The sequence below is a fragment of the Physella acuta genome, unplaced genomic scaffold, assembly GCF_028476545.2.
Source record: "Physella acuta isolate Inbredline_101_S28 unplaced genomic scaffold, ASM2847654v3 ptg000041l, whole genome shotgun sequence".
In the NCBI taxonomy this organism is placed as follows: Eukaryota; Metazoa; Mollusca; class Gastropoda; family Physidae; genus Physella; species Physella acuta.
The window spans coordinates 215,001-220,287 of NW_026731561.1; the positions used below are offsets into that span (position 1 = coordinate 215,001).

Here is a 5,287-nt window from a genome sequence, read left to right on the forward strand (position 1 = left end):
AATTCGGACATTGGCAAACCGCACCGGCCACACTTAAGACCTTAGCCGTAGTATATATATGCAAGTAAATATATATATATATATATATATATATATATATATATATATATATATATATATATATATATATATATATATATATATATCGTGGGTGGATTATACAGGAACAGACGTCGTGTCTAAATCGTGTAAAATAAATTTCAACCAAATATTTTCACACAATTCATCTGCTCTGTCACTTTAACCAAAACATTTTTTTTAAACTGCTCGACATCATAAAATATTAAAACCTCTACAGACTTATTAATATCGGCGAAATAATAATAAAATAGCAATTTAAATAAACAGTTGAAAAACTTTTTTGCACCAACTGAAACGTTCCGCATGAGTTGTTTTGTTTACCTGTACTATAGCCGGGAGTTTTTTACCTGTTCTATAGCAAGGAGTTGCGTGTCGGGATAGCCGAGCCTCAGCTAATACACACGAGATAGGTGTAAGCGTACATACCGATGTTATAAGCCTGGTTGGTACAATAAAACATCAAACTTGCCATACATAACACCAGATATATCAAAACACCCACACACTCTAATAAACACAGATATAGGCGTGTATATACAGTCTTATTTATATGCATACATTATATATATATATATATATATATATATATATATATAAGTGCGCATGCGCTACCATATAGGCCTACACACATACTATGTAAAGATGTTTTAAAGCCCACAACCAGCTGTATGTTTTTTTTTAAACTGCTGGATTCTTTAGAAGTGTCACACAACACAACAGCGGGTTCTTTATACAGCTATTGAAATATTTATCCACATGTGCTTATCTTATCCACACGTGCCAATCTTATCCATGTATTCAATCGTTTCAAGAAATCCGCAAAGATTCATCCAATTTTTCAAAATTGTATCCAAATGTCCAGTTTTGCAATAGTTTTTTATTTATATTATTTTATTTACAATCAAATTGCCAAAAAGGTTTATCCAGATATGTAAGAGTTAAAGAAAGCAGAAACTGTGTCATCCATGGGCAGACAAACTGTGAGCAGATCCCATCTGTGACTCTCTACATCCCTCTATCTGTTACAACGTCTACAATTAGCCATCATGATCAGATGGTCTCTTGTCAAGGGGGACAACTCTCACTTTCCTAAAACAGAAAGTTTAAAATTTGAATGAATTAACTTAGACAGAAGGTGAAGAACATGACAAAAACTGTCACATCAAATGTCAGAAAGGTTTGAAGTGTTCAACTAAATAAACGATGCCAAGTTTTGAATCTCAGATATAACAATAATAAACACCATTCACAATAATAAACACCCTTCACAATAATAAACACCCTTCACAATAATAAACACCCTTCACAATAATAAACAACATTAACACAATTAACATATCAACAGTCCATATCTGTGTGGAGTTATTTTTGCTTTACAACATCTACTTCTACTCCCCCCCCCCCTCCGCCCCTCCAACAGCTACCAATAATTCTTTAGCCATATTTTATATTCTAATGTAAACATGAATGACGAGGATAGACAACCGAGACCAGTCTAAATGAGGAGAGACAACCCAGTCTAACAGCTCCGTGTCATCTCTCACTGAGCCCATCCATTCTTGTCAGAAAAAACAAAACAAGTCTCAGCTCCAGTCTATTGGGCTAATTTTTCCATGCGCAGTTATAGAAAACCTTTAGTGACTTTATGTGCACCGCCTTAATTAATCAGCATCGTTCGCCCCCCTAAAATTATATATCATTCGAGTGCAACATACAAGAGTTATTTTTGAAATAATATTGAGCCCCCCCCCACCCCAAAATCGATGCGGCAGCACATCTAGCTAGAGCTGTGGTTTGGTGTCTATATTGTACACGTTACAATAACGTCCCCCCCCCCCCCAACACACACTACACCTACCCCACACTGTATAGCTGAATACAGATCGATTTCCGTTAGACTTTTCGGTATCGATTAGGTTGTGAGATTAAGATGTCGGCCGATTGATAAGCCGGCTGAAAACAGCTCAAAAATATTTTTCTAAATTAAATTATTTTAAGAAGAATGAAATATTTCTCAGAAAATAAAACCGTTGTTAAAAACGAATGAACCGAAGCATTACCTGAACCAGGTCAATATTTGGGTGTAATGAGCACTTTTATTTCAAGTGACAGAAATAATGTTGAATGTAAAATACTAAATGTGGAAAGTCTACTTTATAAATACCAAATTGTGACAAAAATCCTCCCCCCCCCCCATTTATGTCATTTATGATAGACCCCCATAATGAGCTGACGATAACATTGAGGCCAAAGCTGTTTTACACCTTGATACTCATTCTCATTCTAATTTCAAAATAAATACTGTGTTGTTATTATACTTGACATTCTACAAATGTCATAAAAACTGTACAATTAAAACGGAAATCAATCACTTCAGAGATCAATGGAAGAGAGCAGGAGATCAATAACCAACGATAACAATGTAGACACACACCTACTGGGACCACTTGACTAGATAGCACAACCTCTAGATATGGAGGTGTTGATACAACCTCTACACATGGTGTGTTGATACAAACTCTATGGAGGTGTTGATACAACCTCTATGGAGGTGTTGATACAACCTCTAGACATGGAGGTGTTGATACAACCTCTAGACATGGAGGTGTTGATACAACCTTTAGACATGAAGGTGTTGATACAACCTCTAGACATGGAGGTCTTGATTCAACCTCTAGACATGGAGGTGTTGATACAACCACTAGATATGGAGGTGTTGATACAACCTCTAGACATGAGGTGTTGATACAACCTCTAGACATGGAGGTGTTGATACAACCTTTAGACATGAAGGTGTTGATACAACCTCTAGACATGGAGGTCTTGATTCAACCTCTAGACATGGAGGTGTTGATACAACCTCTATGGAGGTGTTGATACAACCTTTAGACATGAAGGTGTTGATACAACCTCTAGACATGGAGGTGTTGATACAACCACTAGATATGGAGGTCTTGATTCAACCTCTAGACATGGAGGTGTTGATACAACCTCTAGACATGGAGGTGTTGATACAACCTCTATGGAGGTGTTGATACAACCTTTAGACATGGAGGTGTTGATACAACCTCTAGACATGGAGGTGTTGATACAACCTCTAGACATGGAGGTGTTGATACAACCTTTAGACATGAAGGTGTTGATACAACCTCTAGACATGGAGGTCTTGATTCAACCTCTATGGAGGTGTTGATACAACCTCTAGACATGGAGGTGTTGATACAACCTTTAGACATGGAGGTGTTGATACAACCTCTAGACATGGAGGTGTTGATACAACCTCTAGACATGGAGGTGTTGATACAACCTTTAGACATGAAGGTGTTGATACAACCTCTAGACATGGAGGTCTTGATTCAACCTCTATGGAGGTGTTGATACAACCTCTATGGAGGTGTTGATACAAACTCTATGGAGGTGTTGATACAACCTCTAGACATGGAGGTGTTGATACAACCTCTATGGAGGTGTTGATACAACCTCTACACATGGAGGTGTTGATACAACCTTTAGACATGGAGGTGTTGATACAACCTCTAGACATGGAGGTGTTGATACAACCTCTAGACATGGAGGTGTTGATACAACCTCTAGACATGGAGGTGTTGATACAACCTCTAGACATGGAGGTGTTGATACAACCTCTAGACATGGAGGTGTTGATACAACCTCTAGACATGGAGGTGTTGATACAACCTCTAGATATGGAGGTGTTGATACAACCTCTAGACATGGAGGTGTTGATACAACCTCTATGGATGTGTTGATACAACCTTTAGACATGGAGGTGTTGATACAACCTCTATGGAGGTGTTGATACAACCTCTATGGAGGTGTTGATACAACCTCTAGACATGGAGGTGTTGATACAACCTCTATGGAGGTGTTGATACAACCTCTACACATGGAGGTGTTGATACAACCTTTACACATGGAGGTGTTGATACAACCTCTATGGAGGTGTTGATACAACCTCTACACATGGAGGTGTTGATACAACCTTTACACATGGAGGTGTTGATACAACCTCGAGACATAGAGATGTTGTTGCAACGTCTGCTTATAATTAATCAGTCATAAACAGATTTTAACACAACAACTCATTAGCATGAGACAACAATCTACGAACGTACACATCATCAGCCATCTGAAGCCATAGTTCCACGTGTAATTACAAAATAAACCTTAAGAAATAGCTCATTCAATAGCCACCAGTTTGACCTTACCTATCAATAAAATCGATGGTTGATCACACACGTAGAGTTTTACAACCACGAAACAAACTTAAAAAAACAATCGCCTATACCTCAACCAGGTCTAAAAATTAAACAACCTAACCTCCAGTTGTAGCAGGAATAACCAGCCAAACACGCTACAAGCCCGTCTAAAAATTTAAGCAATAAATGTCCCCGTCTGATCTTGCTTACTTCCCTTAATCCGTTCTGTTACAGGCCAGTGACGTCACATGTCAAAAATGACGCCCCGCCCTCAAAGAGATTCCTATTAATAAATGTAATTGTGGGTGTGTCGATATCTTTACTGATGGTCGCGGGAATGTGTTGGGTAATTTTAAGGGGGCCTAAAAATGCGAAACTATTGAAATATTTCCTGAATAGAGGTTTTTTTCGGTTGAGACAACTTTGTAGTGCGCCAGTGACCCAAATCCTAGGCCTGCTTGTGACGGTATGTGGCGCTGCTTGAGACACACACAGACTGGTCACGTGATCCATGTAGCAGAACCGTTCCATAGCCATGGACTAGACTCGTAGCGTAGGAATACAAGGAACCACATTGTAATAGAACAAGATGTTCCTTGTCCACACTACATCTATCTATCTATATATCCCAAATTAAGACCACATCTATCCCAATCTCATCTATCCCAATGTCTTGACCACATATAACCCAATGTCTTGACCACATCTATCCTAATGCCCTGACCACATCTATCCCAGGTCCTGACCACATCTATCCCAGGTCCTGACCACATCTATCCTAATGCCCTGACCACATCTATCCCAGGTCCTGACCACATCTATCCCAGGTCCTGACCACATCTATCCCAGTTCCTGACCACATCTATCCCTGGTCCTGACCACATCTATCCCAATGTCCTAACCACATCTATCCCAGGTCCTGACCACATCTATCCTAATGTTCTGACCACATCTATCCCAGGTCCTGACCACATCTATCCCTGGTCCTG

General features: G+C 39.1%; 1 protein-coding gene across 1 annotated transcript in view; it reads right to left on the reverse strand.

The window, feature by feature from the left end:
- LOC131944168 (myosin-VIIa) overlaps window positions 1-4,578 on the reverse strand; it is a 25,073-nt gene extending 20,495 nt beyond the window's left edge. The window contains exon 1 of the mRNA XM_059304691.1: window positions 4,420-4,578. The gene's annotated coding sequence lies outside the window, so the exon portion shown is untranslated. The remainder of the gene's footprint in view (window positions 1-4,419) is intronic.
- Window positions 4,579-5,287: the final 709 nt, after the last annotated feature.